This window comes from Lagenorhynchus albirostris, chromosome 11 (genome assembly GCF_949774975.1).
Source record: "Lagenorhynchus albirostris chromosome 11, mLagAlb1.1, whole genome shotgun sequence".
Lineage (NCBI taxonomy): Eukaryota > Metazoa > Chordata > Mammalia > Artiodactyla > Delphinidae > Lagenorhynchus > Lagenorhynchus albirostris.
The window spans coordinates 81320987-81343281 of record NC_083105.1 but is presented as its reverse complement, the minus strand read 5'-3'; the positions used below and the strand labels follow the sequence as shown (position 1 = coordinate 81343281).

Sequence of the window (22295 nt, the reverse complement as noted above, 5' to 3'; positions counted from 1 at the left end):
AAAGTTTTAACTATACAGGGCAAGAAAATGACAACAGAACCGGTAGGGATGGAGACAGTTCGAAAACCATTTGAAAAATAGCTCATGAACCCTGATCTCCCATTGTACTTGTAAGTAATAGTGCAGAGTTTTAAGATTTAATTTTTCTCGGTTTCATGCGTGTTTATGTGGGTTCCTAGGCAAGACTGGTGACTGCAGCAATGCAGTGAAAAACACACTAAAATTGGGATCAGAAGAGAGTTGTCTAAGACCTGGCCTGCCTCGCCAGCCAGATGCCTACAGACAAGCCATTTCTTCTCTGTCCAAGTTTCCTCATCTGTGCAATAAAGATAAGAATATCTAATTAAAATAAGAATGTATGTGGAAGAATTTTATAAAATGTATACTGTGACTTAAGTGTGAGGTATTCAGAAGGAAGGGAAAACAGCAGGAGATCAAAAGGAAAAAACTTGAGATTTGAAGACCTGAGGTCAAGACTTTGTCACTTACTAGTTTTATGACTGGCACAGAATAATTCGGTGATGCCACTTAACCTCTCTGAATCTTAGTTTCCTTTATCTACAGATGAGTTAGTGATACTCAACCATTTCAGTGGATTTCTGTGCACGACCTATCAACCCTGCAAGGTAAGTAGTATCACCCCCTATTTTATAGATAAGAAAACTGTGGAATAATGTTTTTTCCCATCGTTGTTATAATGATTCTCGTAAGGTCAGTAACAGTTGTTGACATGAAATAAAAACAAATACTTGCTGGTTGAGGAATTAAAGTACATAGTTACCTTAATGGAAGAAAACCATATGTCAGATAGAGGATGTCTTATCAATCCATGAAGTAGATGTTATAAAATGCCTTCATGGGATGGTTGGTCCAGATGATTTCTCAGTGTTCCTTTCAGTTATATGGTTCTGGGAAGTCAAGGAGAAAGTGAACAAAGAACATAACTGGCAGAAATGAAATTACTGCTTTTCTGGAGACAGTGCTATTTGTCTGAAAATTGTAAAATGTAGATGGGAAGGAGGAAATAATAGGTCTGTGATTCATGATACTAAAAACTAAGAAAAGGTGGGTTTTCTTTGTGGCTATAAGACAAACAAAAAAAGTACACAAACCCAGTGTTTAAATGTTAATTTGCTACAGCCCATCATATGTTTATAGCAAGAATTTGATGGAAGCATCAGATTAAAAAAAACAAATCTTTCCCATTCCTTCGTGCTTATAAAGAAGACACCCAACTGTCTTCAGCAATGCATATTTACATTTCTGTAGGGAATATCCTGACCTTTTTTGCTGTCATGACCATGAAACAATGCTTCTATAATGGGTAGTATGAAATAGCTCAGAACAAAGCCAAACCTTGTGGTTTCTTAGATAAAGAAAAGGCTACTCTATCTTGCATTTCTTGTACTTGCTGCTACGTACTTGTTTTATCTATTAGACAGTGTACTCTGGGTGCTTTGTAACTGGCCTTCAAACTTGCTCAACTCTCCACATTTTAAAGCAGAAATATGAAAATAAAAAAAATGGTTAACATGGAATCCGACATGTTACAGATTTTAGAGGAATTTTGGCAAACAAATTAACAAGGAATTACTTATTCATCTGAAATAGTATCCAGGCACAGGTCATGTTTCCCCCAACTTTCATTGTCCAAATACACTTTTATCCACTTTGAGTACACCTTATACTGCAGCTTAAATCAAAGAGGAAAAAAGAACTCACAAAATTCCATAGCATTCCATTTGACAAACTGTAATAACTAGGCTGTTCTGTAAAATGTCTGGTCAGGGAAAAGGCTGAGACTACTGACTAAAATGAGGTCTGAGTTTCTTCTGAGAATTAGAATTCCTTGTGCTCTTCCAAGTCCTAGATGACATAGATAATGGAAAATTAATTTTAATGCTAATGATATGCTTAAATTGGCAAAGATCAGTAGTCATTATGGACTGGTTTTTGTTCACATCTTAATTTTGCCATTCTAAACCTTTGAGCAGGTTTTAAAACACTTAATACAGCACTCCAGTGTTTACCTTCCTCCCCAAATCCATCTTTTATTATTTTACTTTCCTTCCACGTAGAGAAGTTAAGTATGAAGGTTTTGGAGCAAGACTGTGACTGGATTAAATCCTGAGGTTTTTGCTAAGTTGTGTGACTGTGGGCAAGTTTTTTGACCCCTCTGTAAAATGAGGATAATATCCCATCAGACTGTCATTTTAGGAGTGAGTGAGGATTAAATGAGATAGTATGTATAGAGTGCTCTGCACAGTGACTGGATCCATTTAAGTCTTCTGATAAATGTTAGTTATTATTATTATTCCATCTAGTAAATCAAAGTATGTGAATATTTAAAATGTTTCCTACTCCGTGTCAAATTGCTCTTGAGTTTGGGACTATAATTAAAGTTGGTCCTTTACAACCATGTAAAATTGATAAACTCCACCCAAAGGAAATAGATTATACATGCAAACTAAAGATTTTTAATGAAATGCAAGTCCAACTAACCTTAGTAAACTTGGGTTTTTAAATTCTTTTGTATCTCTACAAAGCATGCCTTCAAAAGTCTCAGAGCTAACGTGAGTTTAGAATTGAAACCTTGAGCAAGTTACTTAATCCCTTTGTCATTTAGTTTTCTCAACTTCAAAATGAGGATATTATAGTACCAATCTCATAGTGCTATTATAAAGATAAAATGAGTTAATCCATTTGAGAGTAGAACAGTGCCTGACATCTTCAGTGAGTTCTCATTAAATGTTAGCTATTATCACGCATTTATTATTATTTTACAAATGAGGAAATCAAAGTCAAGAGAGGAAGTGAATTTCCCAATTTTAGTTAATGGTAAGGGGTAAGGTCTAGTATTTCTGATTTTCAGCCTGCTGTTCTTTCTACTCTGACACCAACTTGCTCTTCATCTCGGCCTTGCCCCTAGATATGCTTCAGTTCTTTCACCCTGGACAAGAACTTTGCCCTGTTCATCTACAGCTCAGCCAGTAAAGATGTGAGTTCTGGTCATTGCTGGTACTGCAGAAAGGTTGACTTCAGAGAGTGAAAGGGTTAAGTTCTACACTAGATGGGGCTTGAAGCTTCTGCTCAATTTCTATCTCTGGCCTTTTCCTTGATTAATCATGAAATATCCGAAAACAAAGTAATGAAACAACAACAACAAAACTACAGCACAGCAAAAGATGATTAAGAAAAATTTTCAAGAAGAAATAAAAAAACTGTAGCTACCCCTCAAAGAATTCATGAGGTCGTTTAGCAGATTATTGAAGAACTCTCCCAAACCTGCTAAGCCTGGACACACAATAACAGCATTTTTAGTGCAGCTGAGCTGGAGAAAGGGCCTGTTTACAAAGTTTCCCCTGAGGAATCTTCCCCTGCAGGAAGCAAGCAGCAAAGACAAAGGGAGGCAAGAGTGTGTGAGGGAATAAGTTAAACCTCATTTTCTGTTTATCTCTTTGTACATCCCCACTTTACCACCCACTGTAGCCCCTACCTGTTCAATCTCTTGTGTCATAATTCCAGGTGCACTCATAAGCATGCAAAAAACCACATATGAAGGTGGATATATTTGTATGTGAAGACGGATAAATCAAATCTGGGAAAATGGATAACGACATGTGTAAGTCATCAGTTTATGTTTGTAAACAAATTTTCAGTTAGACCTTGGGAACAAGGAACATGAGAGTCTTTCTACAAACTAGTGTGGCTTTCTTATTTGAAGTTAAGTTTTTCGGTTTTGTTTGAAGGAAATGTTCTGAATCTATCTTAAATGTTAGAAATTTGTTGTCTTGCTAACAGCAAGTTGCTAGTGCTTGGATGTTCGTGCTTAGATTTCTTTAGGCACAGCTTCTCCAATTTTTCCACCAAAGTAGACCTAACCACAGCCAAGAGTGAAGACCAAAGGTGAGGGACAAAACCTGAGCAGGTCAGCCAGAAGCAGAATTTTTTTCAGGTTTCCCCTATGTATGGTGTAGAGGTTAATAATATAGGTTCTTGAAGCCAAATGGTCTGATCTTGAATCCCTGAGCCACCACTTACTAGCTGGGTGACCTTGAACGAGCAGCCTATCCTTCTGCTTCAATTACTTCAATTTGTTATGTGGGGATAATAATAGTATTATCTCTTTACGGGGCTGTTGTGAGGATGGAATGAGTTAATTCAAATGAAGTGCTCACAAGAAGGCCCAGCATACGCTGAGGGCTCAATAAATGAGCTCTGATTATTTTGAAGATAATCCCTTGCTTCCTATGCTATGATACACCCTGGTTTATTTAAAATAAGAAGAATGGATCCCTATCCCCCCCAAACTATCAAGTAATTTATCCATTTCTTCAAGAAGAATGCATTGAGGGCATATTGAGGACCTATGTTATAGTAGGCCTCGTGAAAGACACAAAGATAAATAAAGCACACAGCTGGCCCTCAGGGAGCTTAAAGTGTTCTGGAGGAACTGCATGAAATGGAGGCTGCTCCAGTAATAAAAATAACTATTTATTGACCAAGTGCTATGTACCAAGTTTTATGTAAATTAGTTAAACTCCAAACAATCCTGAAAGGTGGATATTATTTTCACCATGTTACAGTTGTGGAAACACAGGTTCAGGGAGGTCAGGTGACATGCCCAAGTCACAAGATTTGCAGGTAATGGAGCAAGGACTTGAACCCACGTCTGTCTGAGTTCACAGCCCATGACCTTTCTGCTGTGCTCCCATAATTCCAATTTGTTGAATCTGTGGCCTTGATTTGGAAATTGGAAACCCCAGATAAGGACTGGTAACCAAGGATGGGCAGAAATGTCAAAAATTGTGTAAGCATGTTTAGAAAATGAGAGGAAAAAGAGATCTCAAAAAAAAACACCCAACCCCACAAATAATTGGTTCCACATTGGAGAACTTAGGCCTGGGCAAGGACAAAGGAGAGAGGTGGGTTTCATCCCTTGTGCTAGCTCTGCCTGGTGGTTGCTGCTGGGAACACCAGATGGGGAGCATTGTTGATCACCTGACTCAGCGGGGGAAGCTTTTCTTCAATCAGCAATGTCTTCTGTGGGTACAGGGCTGAGTGGCAGCATGGTATCTGTAAGCCCCAGCCTGGGGTAAACAGTGAGTCAGAAAAGCAATTAAAGCAGAAACAAATGAGGATAATTAGTAGGGATAGCTCGGAAGGGTAGAAGGAGGCAGTGAAACTAAATCAGAGGGTTGAGCTATTTCTGTTCATCCCTTGATGTCTGGAAAAAGTCTTTTCGGTTCAGACTATGGTACCGCACCCTGAAGAAGACTGAAACTGTTCTAAGTCCTGTCCCCCTAGTTTGGATTCCAGTGGCATCTCCTGAATTCTGCTACCAAATTGCCCTGAACAGGACAAAGTCCTATCAGACATCTTCATCTGGATGTTCTGCAGAACTCCACTTCATCAAAAAGAACTCCTGTCTTCCTTCAAAAAGCTGATTCCTCTCCCAGTATTCAACATTATGGTTTAACGGTACCAAATCCATCCCCTCATCCAAATTAGAAACTAGTCCTACTTTTTAATGATAAAATGCTTCCTTCAAGCTTTCTGTTTCTGTTTCTGTACTACCCCCTCTCTTTTCTATTCAAATTGTCAAATGAGTCCATTCTTTGAATAAAAATATGTAATTGCCATTATGGAAAGTGTGCTATTGGCCTTGAGTCCCCAGGAAAGCCCTGTTCAAAGCCAAAGTCATGGGGTTACCAGGGTTAGTGTCCCATAACCTTATAAAAATCTAGGAGGAAACGCTGGAAGAGTACATTGTTTTGTGAGAGAAAAGATGGTCAGAAAAATTGGGGACATCTGAAAGGAGGAATGGAAAGGCACTAAGAAAATTAATACTCCCACTTTGTTACTCTACTCGAAGTTAGTCATAAGGAAATGAGCTTAGCGCTTTTCAATACTGGTTGGGAAAAGGTGAAGACTGAAAAAGCAAATTGGATAATCCACCTTCTTTCATCTTCCATCTTCACTATTTCTTTGGCCTCTTTAGATGTATATCTTCATCAGACATGACAGAGAGTTGATAATTACATCATTTGACATTTCACTAAAGCCCTTGTAAATATGAACTTTTATTGAGGGAGCCCTAAAGCCTCTGCAATATTTATACTGCGAAAGCACTGACATCATTTCACATAATTGTGTTCTTGGCATGCTCAATTCAGAAGAGACCAGAACCTTGGGTGCCGAAGGTCAGGCCTGAAGTATACAGGCAGGGCTGTCTGTGGGAAACTTCTTGGATGTCCGATCAGGCATAGATTAAAGGTGCTACAAATGTCTAAATTGCGCTTGCCTTAAGTTTACTGGAGTTTTTGAAGGATAAATCATATTCACAGGTCAGATGGACACCTGTGATGTAAGTTAATAGATGAGGTGCTCTTTTGAACTCTGTTGCTTTACTGAATTGTTTTTCACTCGCCGTGCTACCTTGGGCAAGTTATGTAAGCTGCTCCAAGCTTCAGATTCCTCACGTACAGTAGGGGTAATAATACAGCCGAACTCTCTGGACCGTTTGAGGATTAAATTAAGCAATCCTGGCACACAGTGCCTGCTCAAATAATGTTGGTTGCCTAATAATAATAATAATAATTCTACCAATGGACCATTAATTTTGAGAATCCTTGGAAACCTTCTCTACTTCTACTATTACAGGCAGGGATAGGGAAATAATAGCTGCAAAGTACCCTTAAGAGAAAAGGTTTGAATTTCTTTTGTCTTTCTTAGCCACCCCCTCTTCTATTACTTTTAAATCAAAGTACTGTAGGAACATAATCTAAAAACTCAAACAGCACTAGAGGAATGACTATGGAAAATAGTAGCTACCTACACCTAGCCCCTCTCCAACCCAAATCCTGCATCCTTTAACTCTTCTAGCTATTTCTTCTGGTATTTCTGAATAACATGCTTATGGTGATATTTTTTCCTTTCTTTTCTTGTATTTCAATATTAGAATGTATTCACTGACTTCCAAATATGGGAGATAAGAATGCTGCTTTTATTTCACACACACACACACACACACACACACACACACACATTTCACCATTTTCCTCCTCTTCTCCTAGGAGAGTTACATTATATTCAGTGTCTAGTTTATCCATTCTGTTCACCACAGAGTCATGATGGGTATTATTACCTTTCCTTTATTGTGTGACTTTTTGGATTTCCTTAGAGGTAACACATACCATGTTTGTTTGTTTGTCTCAATTTCTTTGTTTTCTAGGTATCTATTATTAATGTACACTCAAATTTCTACCTGATCTACCTATAAAACTGCTGTGAATACAATCTCAGACATATCAGGTAATTTAACAATTCCTTTTTTTTTTAATGTACTTTGAATATTCCTCATTTTCAGGAATAACCTCATCCTTACTATTACACCTTTCACGTAAGAAAATTTCTTTACTTTCGGACTTGAGTGAAAATTTGGTTCAGTTTAAAATTCTAAGTTGGAAACTATTTAGCCTTCAGAATTTTTGAGGTGCCTTCTAGCTGCCTTCTAGCTTCTAGGATTGTTGAGAAATCTGTTGCTATTTTGATTCCTAATACTTTAGATATGACCTGATTTTTAATGTCTCTCTTTGGAAGCTTTTATAGTCACTCTGATATTTCATGATGACCTGTTTGGTTTTTTTTTTGCGGTACGCGGGCCTCTTACTGCTGTGGCCTCTCCCGCCGCGGAACACAGGCTCCGGACGCGCAGGCCTAGCCGCCATGGCTCACGGGCCCAGCCGCTCCGCGGCATGTGGGATCTTCCCGGACCGGGGCACGAACCCGTGTCCCCTGCATCGGCAGGCGGACTCTCAACCACTGTGCCACCAGGGAAGCCCGATGACCTGTTTTGATGAGGATCATTTTTCATTCCCTGTGGAAGCAATTTGAGGGGGTTTTTCAAAATAGAAATTTATATATCTCAGTACTGGGAAACCTTCTTAATTTATTTCTTGGATAATTTCTTCTCCCTTCTGTATCTATTTCTGGAACTCTTATTACCTGGACTGTTTAGACTGATCTTTTAAATTTCTTCTATGTTCTTTGATGTTTTCCATCTCTTTATCTTGCAAATCTATATTTTTATATGCAACTTTTCTATTGAATTTTTATTTCTTCTATAATATTTTTCATTCACAGTACATTTTTCTTATCCTCTAAATGCATCCTTTTAAAACAGCAACCTATTTTTTCTCTTATTTCCCTAAGCATATTAATAATTTTTAAGTGCATTTTTTCTCCTCCCTGAAATACCTGTTCCCTCTGAATTTCTTCTTTTTTTTTTTTTCTGTTGAAGTATAGCTGATTTACAACATTGTGTTAGTTTCAGGTATACAGCAAAGTGATTCATATATATATATATATATAAATTTCAGATTATTTTCTATTACAGGTTTTTACAGGATATTGGGTATAATTCCCTGTGCTATACAGTAAATCCTTATGGATTACCTATTTTATGCATAGTAGTTGTATATGTTAATCCCATACTCCTAATTTATCCCTCCCTCCCTTTTCCCCTTTGGTAATCATAAGTTTGTTTTCTATGTCTGTGAGTCTATTTCTGTTTTGTATATAGATTCATTTGTATTATTTTTTAGACTCCACATATAAGTGATATTATATAATATTTGCCTGTCTGATTTACTTCACTTAGTATGATATTGTCTAAGTCCATCTATGTTGCTACAAATGGCAATATTTCATTCTTTTTTATGCCTGAGTAATATTCCATTGCATATATATATATATATATATATGTATGTGTATATATATAAATATATATATACACACACACACACACACCACATCTTAAACCAATTGTCTGTTGATGGGCATTTGTGTTGTTACCATGTCTTGGCTATCGTATATAGTGCTGTTATTAACATTGGGGTGCATGTAGCTTTTCCAACTAGAGTTTTCGTCTTTTCTGGATATATCCCCAGGAGTGGGATTCCTGGGTCATATGGTAATTCTATTTTTAGTTTTTTTGTTTTTTTTGGGACACGCGGGCCTCTCACCGTTGTGGCCTCTCCCGTTGCGGAGCACAGGCTCCAGACGCGCAGGCTCAGTGGCCATGGCTCACGGGGCCCAGCCGCACCGCGGCATGTGGGATCCTCCCGGACCGGGGCACGAACCCGCGTCCCCTGCATCGGCAGGCGGACTCCCAACAACTGCGCCACCAGGGAAGCCCCTATTTTTAGTTTTTTAATGAATCTCCATACTGTTTCCATAGTGGCTTCACCAATTTACATTCCCACCAACAGTGCAGGACCGTTCCCTTTTCTCCACACCCTCTCCAGCATTTATTATTTGTAAACTTTTCAATGATAGCCATTGTGACCACTGTGAGGTGATATCTCATTGTAGTTTTGATTTGCTTTTCTCTAACAATTAGCAATGTTGAGCATCTTTTCATGTGCCTGTTGGCTGTCTGTATGTTTTCTTTGGAGAAATGTCTATTTAGGTTTTCTGCCCACTTTTCATTTGGATTGTTTTATTGATATTGAGTTGTATGAGCTGTTTGTATATTTTGGATATTAACCCCTTGTTCGTCACATTATTCACAAATATATTCTCCCATTTCATAGGTTGTCTTTTCATTTTGTTGATGGTTTCCTTTGCTGGGTAAAAAGCTTTTAAGTTTGATTAGGTCCCACCTTCTGAATTTCTTTTTATCTTTGTTTTGTTCTCTTTCATGCTGGAACTTTCTTCAAGTATGTATTGTATTTGACCACATGTTCATATTTAAGAGTGATGTACAAAAAATCAGATTGGAAAGTCCACATGTGTGTGGGAGGGGGGAAGAGGGGTTCCTCACAGCTCACAATGTAGACTTGTGCTTACATCTCCTATTTTAGGTAGATGATGCCTCATGCCTTTCCACCACCTGACATCCTCTCATCCTGAGTTTCTGTTCCGTTTCTAGTCTTTTGTCAGTCTTGAAGAGAGCTTATTGCCTGTTACATGAAGTTGGAGAGTGGACCAGGGATCTAATTTCTTTTATAGGAATTTCAGCTGATCCTCACCACCTTGTTTTTCAAATCTACTATCCACTCTCTTCTTCTGGGGTCTCTGGTGCCTCCAATTTCTAAGACTTTTCAAGGCTCTGCAGTATGACTTGGCTGGTTTCTGCTGCCATTCCATCTACAGATACTTAGGTGTCAGCTCTCTCTTCTCGATTGTGTCAATTACCTCTTTTACTTACGTGTTTTCCATTTTTGAAAAAAAATTTCTTGACGTTCCTTGACCCATTCAGTTCATTGACATCATTTTGCCCCTGCCCTTCTAGAGCTTATGTTCTAGAGGAGGAGACAGACAATAAACAAAAATATAAAAGGTGTCTAATGGCAATAAATGCTATAAAGAAAAATAAATTAGGATGAGAGAGATGAGTGACGGGAGTGCTATTTTACGTGGCATGTGCAGAGAAGGACTCTTCCGAAAGGTAGCATTTGAACAGAAGCCTGAAGAAAGTTAGGGAAGGAGATAAGCAGATACGGTTCATTCAAATGCAAAGAACCTGAAGCAGGAACACTAGCTTGTAAGGAATAGCAAGGAGGTCAGTGTGGTGGGAAAGGAGGAGGTGATGTCACAGAATAAAAGTGATGACAGTATTTGTGCAGGGTCTTTGTAGCCTTGGCAAGGACTGTGGACTTTGAGTGAGATGGGAAGACATTAATGAGTTTTGAGTAGGTAGTGATATGGTCAGGCTTGACTTTACACCCAATGTCATCTCCTCTCCTGTTTTCATGGTCCTTGTGAGCTTTTTATCCATTTACTCTGTTTCGTGTGAGGTTTGGTTACAGTGTGCAAGAGTTCAATCCATGTGTTGGGCCAGAAGTCATTGTTTCCTTATTTTAAGAAATTTTTTAACAGTTTGAGTTGTTTCAAAAATGGAATGACCTGCCGTGAAGGTCAGAAGCATGGATGGATAATCACAATCACTCGTAACCAAATAAAATTTCGCTTTCTGTGACTCCCTGTGGATTGTCACAGCTAAAATGAGCTAATGAAATAAAGTAAATTCTTGGAATCTCACAGACCAGTGGTTTTCACCTGGGGTGGAGCCCACCCCTAAGGGGGCATTTGGAAATGTATCCACTCAGTACAAAGGGGGCATTGGGAAGGTGTGGGGATGCTATAGTTTTTATGCTGAGTTCCCCCTTCTATCTACCACTGTTGTGCTACAAAGAATTATACTATCCAATAATCCAATAGCACGGCCATTGAGAAACAGCTTAAAATCTCCCCCCAAGAGGGAATCCAGGATTCCCAAGTGTCTCCATCATGTGAGGATGTGAGTGAGTCTGCGGTGCCTGAGTTTGGTCTAAGCATCTGGTTCTTCAGGTGTATTGATTTACACATGAAGGTAGTTACAACCCTTGAGGTGTACTGGGATTGTTATATTACACCTACTTTTGAGTTTTGTCTTTACCCTCTAAAGAGGGTAAAGCTTCAGATTATGAAGGTTCTTAAAGGAAAACAAGTGGCTCTTGCAGGCATCACAGTTGTGGACACATAGTGGTTTCGAAATAAATACTTGTGGGTAAACCTGAGTTCTGATACTGATTTTGCCATTTGAGGCGGTGCTTGTGGGGCATATATCTTTAACTTTGCCAAGTCAGTCTCCTGTAAATTAGCTTTTTTAACAAAAAATTAGTATGGCACATATTACCATAACTCACACATAGTAATGAAACTTACCTTCTTCCCTGAAACTCTGTGAGGCATAAAATTGCCATATGACTACAAAGCCCCATGAGAGTATGAGATATTATGTCAGAAGGAGGTGAGGTAAGTCATTATTATACAATGCAGTTCTTCCTATCATGGCTTGGCTGTGATGTGGAGAGCCCTGGAGCCGAGCCACAGAGGGCAGACGTGTCATCAACACACATCAACTCTGAAGAATGAATACTCACCACTTATAATCATAGATACAGCTGAGCCCACAGGAAATACCTAACTTGCAACCAGTCTCTTCCTCACTGTGGTCTGGCAGGACAGGTGATACTTGTCTTCATGAATTTTTGTGTGGGGAATTCATTTTTGTTTCAGAATTGAAATCACAACCCTTTATAGGCCAGTTGGAAACACGCTGATTGGCTATCATGCTCTTATTTGTTTTTATAGCAGCAGCAGACCATCCACAGCCATTGCTATTTGTTTATATTACAGCATATTTTCATGTAAAACGTTATTTTCTTTCAAAACACTTTCAGAATCTTATCTTGCTACTCTTCCAACAATCTTGTGAGAGGTGATTAAAAATGACCCCTATGACAAATGGAGATCAGAAAGTCCATGGTGCTAAATAAATTGCTTACCAATATCATGGCAAAGTGAATAAATGAAGGGTTAACAAGCTTGGGCTGAACAGCAGTATAAACATCACATTGTTTGTGAGATTTTAGTGCCATTTATTGGCTACGATTTGAATATTTTGTTTGGTTTGTCAATCTAGCCATTCCCAAAACCCTTATCAAAAGCCTGCAATGTGTCAGACACTATGGCAAACCAAGAGGCAGTTTATGCGATATTTTAAATCACTTTTGAAATAACCATTAATCCCCACATTTCATATGTGGAATATAGGGAAACAGAATAAATTAATACCTCCCTATTTTACAAAACATCTATACTGTATGCATGATTAAAAGACCCTGCTTACAACTGACTACAAGAGGAAGAGGAAAAAGAGTGTGAGAAAGAATGAGGTAGAACACTATATTTTAATAGCATTAAACAAATAAGAAGAATAAATACAAAGTGACTTATTACAGTATCAGTGTAATGCCACTTGGACTTTGTTGAATACTTAGAAATTAAGGTCAAATTATTGCAAAATAATGTTTGCCTTAAATGGAAGCAATAACACCTAAATATATTTCAGATGGATTAAAGATTTAAATGCATATAAGAAATGATAATATTAATAAAAGTAAATTGTTTATAACTTTGCATCAAGAAAGCCAATCATACAGAACAGGATGAATAGGTAAATGGATAAGCATATACACTTCTGTAATCAAAAGAAAACCTATACAGACTAATGGCAAACTGCTCACAAGTTTCATGTTATTGATATATAGCAATCATTAATACACCTAAGATATGAGACGCATTTACAAATTAATAATAAAAATATGTACACCCCAACAGAAAGGTGAGCAAAGACCCTAAACAGGCAACTCACCAAAGAAATGTATATGATCAATAAATGTATGAATAAACATTCTCCCTCGTTTGTAATCAAAGAAATGCAAACTTCAATTACATTTTTCACATACGTATTAGATTTTCAAAGGTGAAAAGAATTGAAAATACCCACTGTTGATAAAGTTGTGAGAAAGTGGACATGTCCATTGGTGGAAACAAATGAGTGTTTTTTTTCAGACAGTAATCTGACAACGGATTTCAAGTATTCCACATGCCTTCTCTTTACCCTTTCCCTGATCAGGAATTCTGTTTAAGAACAAACAAGTGCACTAAGAGATAGATACAAGAGGTAGATACATCAATATTGAAATCAGCATTATTCACAATGTTTTTAAAAGAGAAAAAGGAGACTACTTTAAAAATTATAGTTGATCCACACAGTATTAAGTTGCTATTAAAATGATTTTCTACATCTATATTCGTCTTTTCCAAAACACAATCTCTTTTTTGTTGCATAAAACTCTCCGCAGTCTCAAATCATACAAGAGTGAAGATGCCCCCAACACCCCAATACCCAAAAGCTCCAGAGATAAATCCTATTAACAAACACCCCCTCAAAACGTTATATATATATATATATATATATATATATGTATAGCATTAACATAAATGACAACATATTGAACACTCTGTTCTGTAATTTCTGAAAAAAAATTTTTTTAATTGAAGTATAGCTGATTTACAATGTTGTGCTAACCTCTAATTTCTTTTTCTCCATTTAAAATATGTTATAGACATCTCTCTTTGACTGAATATTTGATACTTGGTCATTGGTACAGAGAAATGTTTACAACATAGAGTAAATGAGAAAAAAGATTACAAAGTGGCGTTAGAACAATAATTCTCAAATGGAGAGGTGGGAATGGTAGGATAATGATAGGCTAAGGTGGGATATATCATTCACTCTTCTCTCCCCCCACTCATTTTGATTTGCCTTTTCAGGAATCAGGTTTGAATAAGGTGGGGAATCATGTGTACTTTGAGAAAGATCCCCAGATGGTTCTGAATCACCAACCACACCACTCCTTTCCTCCCAGACTCTTCCCAAGTCAAGAATCATATCTGTATTTTTTTTTCCTTTTAGGAAAATAATATATCAGAATATGAGCAAAGAAAAAGTATTCAAAAGAAAGTCGACTGCAGTGATCTTTGCAAGGAAGATAGTCAAGTGACTCATTTTCTTTATTATATTTTTTGGAAATTTTTATTTGTTGGATTTTTAATTAATAAAGAGAACCATTATTTTCATTTAAAAAAATGAAACAAGAAACTGGAAATCCTTGAAAACCACAGCTGGAGAAATCAGGTGACAGCAGCCCAATATGCAACCACAATCAAAATAAGCTAAAAAAGTACATAACAATGGATAGCTTTTGTACTAAACCATAATTACGTGTTTTAACCCAAGAAGCTAGGTAAAGTCAAGTGCACTGCATAAATTATTTGGAGAGCAAAAAAGTTTAAGAATTTTCAGCTTCAATAATGGTTGTTTCAAAAAAAATAAAAATCTAAATTTCTAAAACTGTGAAGTATAGTGATAATCCTATTAAAATGGGGAACACCCCCATAAAATTTGTTAAACAGGAATTTAGAAGAAAAACGTATATTTTATATGATGGATGGAAAACTTGAAATTTATTACCTCCAGAAGAGAAGGGAGACTACATATATAAATGGATTGAAGAGAGAATTACTGCATAATAAAATTAACATTAGATTATGGAAAGAAAATAGAGAATTGGGGAGTGCAATTCTAAACACTTTAGTCTGACATTAGAAAATTCAACTCACATTTCCCCATAAAACATCTCTGTAATCAGAGACAGAGACCGGCGTTGCATGAAACTGGGTCTGACCACAAGGCTTTTTGTTTTTTTTCATTATAAATTCCAATGAATGGAATACGAATAATGATAGCTTACCATTTATTATTTGTATTCAGAATCAGCAATTTAAAGATTTAAGTGGAGATTTTAATGGAATAGATTTTTATAACTTTGCTGAGAAGATTCAAAATAACACAAAGGTAATGCTGCTCTGCTTTTTTCTTTTCCATGCATTGTCTGTTCATGTTGGACTTGTGGGTCGAGCAGAATTTGGCTACGCTTGTCCTAGGACTTCTGGGCTCTGGAAATGGTAAAGTCATCCCTCCCTCCAAGTGAAAAGAAAAAAAATTATTAGGGAAGATACGAACAATTAGTACAGATAAAGAGAGGAAAGATACGGGGTTTGCCAAGGGAGGAGGAGGAAACAGTATAAACATTATTTAAGAGGCAAAGATTCTGGCCAGGCCTGTGGCTCATGGAAGTTCCTTTATTTCCATTTCCTATTCGGGGAAATATTCTTTCAGCTTGTCAACGTGTTTTCAATCTGACATCATCTACCATCCAAAGAAAGAAATTTCTTAATGTAAATGGAAATGCCTTTTGCAAACTGATCTTCACATGCACTTTTAATTGCTATTCTTCACCACTTCTCATGCAAGAGCTAGTAGAAATCTTCCTGAAAAGCTCTGTACGTCATTACAATTATCCAGGTATTGGATTAAGTTCATAATTCTTTGCTCCAGTAGTTCCCAGAATGATGACAAGTCATTCTTTTGTTAACATGTTTCTTTCCTGTTTCCTTTCCACATGAACACACAAATGCTTTTTCTATTTTGAAGTTCACCTGATCTAGGCTATGTTGCCCCACAATCTCCACCCCTGCTGAAGTCATAAGTTTCTGCATATGACCTCGTAGTCTAGATGCACTGTTGATGTGTTTATTGTCAGGTACAGGATCTTATAAAATCAGAGACGTGCGTGTAGATGCAGGTCTGCTAGAGGATTTTGCCAGGTAGTTGGTGACGCACTTGTCCAGGTTTTGTTCCCTGGGCGAAAGTGATCCTACAGGCTGTAAGACTGGTTACTCTTTTTCAAATATTTCTAGTGGAAGAATTAACAATGAGAAAGCCAGACGTGATTTCTCTTATTTCAGCAATTAGTAACAAAAGGAAAAATTTCTCCTTTAAATTAGTTCAGATACTTGCTTTGAGTTAAGAAAGCACTTCTTTTTTTTATAAAGGAGCTTCATTTTCAAACTTTTGCTTTATTATGCAGTTCTCTGCTTCTCTGAAACTTAGCTTTCAAGAGATTTAAGGAAATTTTTGCATAGTGTTACATATAGTCCAAGTGGCACAGGAAAGGAATGCCAAATACATTCAACAAGCTACCCCCTCTCTCTAGTCATTTTCTGTGTTTATTCATTTGTCGTTCATTCAAACATTCACTGAGCACATATCATGCATCAAGCAAACTTAAAACACTGAAATAAAGGTGACTAAGGCATTTCTCAGGGGACTTGAGGACTGATGGGGCCCCCTTGTGTTGTAAACTACTAAACGGGGAGAAAAAGGTTAACACAGGCATGTACCTCTGTGCTTTGGGTGAGAATGGCTGTAGGAAGATGCACATGGAGGGTGATGTTTATGGAATTTTCAGATACTGAGCAGGAATTTGTTAAGTGCCCAAGAAGGAAAGATCATTCCAGGCAAATGCATCAGCCTGTCCAAAAACTGCATGCTTGAGAAACTGCAAGGAGATAGTTAAGGCTGAACCACAAAGAATGAGTAGGGGAAAATGGGGAAATACAATAACAGGGAGGAGGGAGTCAGATCATGAAGGGCCTTTTATGTTCATCAAGGAAAGGAGCTGATTTTTAAAAAATAGGTGATGAAAAGTCACTGAAAGATGTTAAGCAGAGAAGTGCCATGACTAGTTTTGTGCTTTAGATACACCAGCGGCAACAATGTCCAAAACAGAGTCAGGAGGGAGGAAGCGTGAGAAAGCCTGCAGGCAAGGAGATCTGGTCAGAGGCTGCTGCAACAGAATAGGAAAGAAGTGCTGAGTCTGAAGCAAGACAGAAACAGTGGGTACGGAGTTGATCCCAGAGACATCCATCGACTCAACCAGATGTAATGAATTTTTAGATAAGAGTAACGAAGAAGAAGTGATTCTGAAGTTTCTGACTTGGATACTAAGATCTAATGAAGTGGAACAGAACTGGAAAGAGGAGAAAAGATAATTTAATTTTGGATCAGTTAAGCTTATATCAGTGTTTGTGATATATCTAGTAGAGAGGTCTATTAGGAGCCTAGAAATACAAATCTGAAGTTCGAGAGAAGGGCCTGTACTAAAGATAAAAAGTCAAGAGTCAGGGCTTGCCCGGTGGCGCGGTGGTTGAGAGTCCGCCTGCCGATGCAGGGGGCGCGGGTTCGTGCCCCGGTCCGGGAAGATCCCACATGCTGCGGAGCGGCTGGGCCCGTGAGCCATGGCCGCTGAGCCTGCGCGTCCGGAGCCTGTGCTCCGCAACGGGAGAGGCCACAACAGTGAGAGGCCTGCGTACCGCAAAAAAAAAACCAAAAAATAAGTCAAGAGTCATAAATACCTGGCACCTGAGAGTACAGGAGTGGCTGAGACTGCCATGAAGAACGTGTAGATGTGAACAGACAAGTGCAAGGACAAAATCTTGGAGGTAAACCAGAGTGTAGAAAGACGGATTGTAGAAAAAAGAGGCCGAAGAAGAAGGAGATAGAACAAATAGAGGTAGAGGAAGATCAAGTAATTGCCACATAAAGTAAGAATGGCAAGCATTCAAATGAAGTTTGGTAAATATTTTGAATTCTATTAAAAATCCGTTGCAATAATAATTAAGTGCCCATCAAATTGTGCTGCTCTAGGGCTTTCAGAGACAGTCTCAAAATAATTTTCTCAGTGTGAAGGAGGGAAAAGAAAAGCCAGATCGGAAGAGATTCAAGAGAGAAAAGGAGAGGAGGGGGCAAAATCATGAGGGGGATGACTCCAGAAGTCTGAGTGTGAACACAGGTGGAAGAAAACCAGCTTTCTCTCCCCTGCTCTCTTTCTCTTCTTCTCTTTTTCTTTCTCGCTTTCTCTTCTGGTCTCTTCTTTTTGTCTTCTTTGCTCTCTCCTTCCCCTCCTCTTTCTCCTCTTTTGTCTTCTCTTTCTAAGAAAGGAAAGATTTTTAGGCTAAAATAAAGGAAGGAGGTGCTATTCCAAAGAGATGCCCTGATTTTGGAGGCTACTACAAACATCTGCTTTGGGGGACAAGCCTTTCATAAACTTTTTTCCTTCATCTGTAGTTATGTTTTTAGGAGCACAATTTGATATGTGACAGACCAGCTTCTACTCTCATAGCCCTTCGTCCTGCAACAAGATTCTATTGCACTCACACAGGAGAGTACATGGAGTGAAACTGCCAGCCAGAAGTTCCAAGAATACTGAAACCGAAAATCACTCAGTGAAATTAAGTCCTTTCAGCCCAATGTGTAAGGGTGTAATACCATTCACAGCCCTTTGAATTATTGTCTCTTTATTAAGTCCATTTAATAGATCAAACAATTAAAAAAACTACTCAACAAGCATTTATTTTGCACAATGTTGAAAGTATTATGGATAATTTCATGACAATTATGTACGAATATACTTGAGCCTCTCTCCTCGGGTTCCTTATACATGTAAAAAGAAATGCATAAAGTTCTTAGGCTCCATATGTTTCTTATATTGGGGAAACTTAAAACCTCTTTCAGATATTACCTTAGTAATCCTCACAGCTTTTTAGGTTATTTTTTTTCCTGAACTCTGTATCATCACCTTGGGTGGAAAGTAAGATATGTGTCATTATGACAAACTCTGCCTTCTATCCCAGGAAACACAACTTGTGTGGACAGTTTTGGCTGACTACATGGTTTTCAAGTCCCACTAAAATGAACTATCCTGTTAACTGTTTATCCACTCACAGCCTCTATTTTACAGATGAGAAAAATTAAATGTATAGCATCACAGAATTAAAGGGTAGAGAGGAACCTTGAATATTAGACTGTTGGTTGCCAATAACTACAAACAGAATGACTGGAAGTGGTAACAGGACGGAGGTCTTGAACCCAGGCCAGTTCTATCACTTATCTCTCGTCCCTGCTTTTATCTTCTGTATTTCTCTGTCTCCTAATCAGTTAGGTAGGATGTGGCCCAAATTTATATGCTACAACATGAAACATTACACACTGAATCTCTTTCTCTCCACTACAGTTCCATTCCCTGAGGGAGAGACATTGATGGATGCCACTCATACTCCAATTAGCTGTGGTCCAGAAATGAGGGTCACATGACTTAAAGGAATATATCCCTGTAGTCTGAGGTGGGGAGGGGAGGTAGTTAAGGGGATCGTAGGCTAAGCAGATATTCCAAAATGTGTTCCCCAGAAAGGCTACCCCCACCTTGCCCCTACCACCACACCCCAAACACACCGTTTTATATGTAAGGAAACATCCCGCCAAATAGTAAATTATTTGGCCACAGTTATAAAGTGAGAATTCCCCATCTAGTGCTATTTTCACATGTGATTTAGCTTTCTTGACTGGAGACTGATTAACATTAAATAAACTATCAAAACACCAGTTTGCTTCTCTTTATTTCACTCTGAATCCCACAGTTTCCTTTCCCTTACTTTTCAATTTGTTTCTTTCTAGGAAATCAGAGAAAATGCTAAGTAAGCTAGAGAGACAATTTTTCAGAAGATCTTACCCTGGTAGTATATTGATTCTTTTTTATGCTTGACCAGCATGTTTTTATGTATAAAAGTGGAGGAAAGTTATCTCTAGAACATGAGGACAAAAGAATCAAAACCCAAGACCTCTTTTTGACCAAAATAAATTTCCTAGATAACTGAGAAAATAATATAGCCATAAATGAACAAAGTAGAGAGCAAAAGTAATTGTATTGCAATGTAAGCCAAACTGTCTAGAAATCACTGAAGGAATAGAAAATAAAGACTACAGATGGAAATCTTCAGAAAGACGTTCTGAAGGTAAATTTTTAACAGATCTTAATGAAGATATTGGTAATTATAACTCAGAGGTTGCAAATTTCTGGCCCTTGACAAATTAACTCTACTACGTTTTGTTGGGCCAGGATGGTATTTTGAAAAACAACTTAAATTTGAATGTTTTTACACGAGGCCAGCTCTTTCCAATTTAACCATACTCTGTACCACTCCTTCGTGTTTTGTTTTGTTTTTTTTTCAGACACAGTATTTTATTTACAGAATTTGGAAAAATTTTCAAATTAAATAGAATTTAATGCTCAAAGTAATAAATGAAACTCACAGTGGATGTGAGTGAGGAATTATGAATATTTTATAATTATAATGTAACTGCATTACATTTTTTTAAACATCTTTATTGGAGTATAATTGCTTTACAATGTTGTGTTAGTTTCTGCTGTATAACAAAGTGAATCAGTTATATGTACACATACATCCCCATATCCCCTCCCTCTTGCATCTCCCTTCCACTTTCCCTATCCCACGCCTCTAGGTGGTCACAAAGCACTGAACTGATCTCCCTGTGCTATGCAGCTGCTTCCCACTAGCTATCTATTTTACACTTCGTAGTGTATATATGTCCATGCCACTCTCTCACTTCGTCCCAGCTTACCCTTCCCCCTCCCTGTGTCCTCAAGTCCATTCTCTACATCTGCGTCTTTATTCCTGTCCTGCCCCTAGGTTCGTCAGAAACTTTTTTTTTAATTCTATATATATGTGTTAGCATACGATATTTGTTTTTCTCTTTCTAACTTACTTCACTCAGTATGACAGACTCCAGGTCCATCCACCTCACTACAAATAACTTAATTTCGTTTCTTTTTGATGGCTGAGTAATATTCCACTGAATACAGGTGTCACATCTTCTTTTACCATTCATCTGTAGATGGACACTTAGGTTGCTTCCATGTCCTGGCTACTGTAAATAGTGCTGCAATGAACGTGGTGTTACATGACTTTTTTTGAATTATGGTTTTCTAAGGGTATATGCCAAGTAGTGGGATTGCTGGGTCATACGGTAGTTCTATTTTTAGTTTTATAAGGAACCTCCATACTGTTCTCCATAGTGGCTGTATCAATTTACTTTCCCACCAACAGTGCAAGAGGGTTCCCTTTCCTCCACACCCTCTCCAGCATTTATTGATTGTAGATTTTTTGATGATGGCCATTCTGACCAGTGTGAGGTGATACCCCATTGTAGTTTTGATTTGCATTTCTCTAATGATCAATGATGTTGAGCATCCTTTCATGTGTTTGTTGTCAATCTGTATATCTTCTTTGGAGAAATGTCTATTTAGGTTTTCTGCCCATTTTTGGATTCGGTTGTTTGTTTTTTTGACACTGAGCTTCTTGAGCTGCTTGTATATTTTGGAGATTAATCCTTTTTTAAGTTGCTCTGTCTGCAAATATTTCCTCGAATTCTGATGGTTGTCTTTTTGTGTCTTGTTTATGGTTTCCTTTGCTGTGCAAAAGCTTTTAAGTTGCATTAGGTCCCATTTGTTTATTTTTGTTTTTATTTCCATTTCTCTAGGAGGTGGGTCAAAAGGGGACTTGCTGTGATTTATGTCATAGAGTGTTCTGCCTATGTTTTCCTCTGAGAGTTTGATAGTGTCTGGCCTTACGTTTAGGCCTTTAATCCATTTTGAGCTTATTTTTGTGTATGGTGTTAGGGAGTGTTCTAATTTCATTCTTTTACATGTAGCTATCCAGTTTTCACAGCACCACTAATTGAAGAGGCTGTGTTTTCTCCATTGTATATTCTTTTTATTTTATTTTATTTTTATTTTTTTTGTGGTACGCGGGCCTCTCACTGTTGTGGCCTCTCCCGTTGTGGAGCACAGGCTCCGGACGCGCAGGCCCAGTGGCCATGGCTCATGGGTCTAGCCACTCCGTGGCATGTGGGATCTTCCCGAAGGCAGGAACCCATGTCCCCTGCATTGGCAGGCAGACTCTCAACCACTGCACCACCAGGGAAGCCCCATTGTATATTCTTGCTTCCTTCATCAAAAATAAGGTGACCATATGTGCATGGGTTTATCTCTAGGCTTTCTATCCTGTTCCATTGATCTATGTTTCTGTTTTTGTGCCAGTACCATACTGTCTTGATTACTGTAGCTTTGTAGTATAGTCTGAAGTCAGGGAGCCTGATTCCTCCAGCTCAATTTTTCTTTCTCAAGATTGTTTTGGCT

At 38.1% G+C, this 22295-nt stretch overlaps 1 long non-coding RNA gene across 1 annotated transcript in view; it reads right to left on the bottom strand.

Moving 5' to 3' along the window:
• Window positions 1–796: 796 nt before the first annotated feature.
• Window positions 797–22295, bottom strand: part of LOC132528792 (uncharacterized) — a 738513-nt gene continuing 717014 nt past the window's right edge. Inside the window, exon 3 of the long non-coding RNA XR_009543299.1 lies at window positions 797–908. This is a non-coding gene — a long non-coding RNA (uncharacterized LOC132528792). The remainder of the gene's footprint in view (window positions 909–22295) is intronic.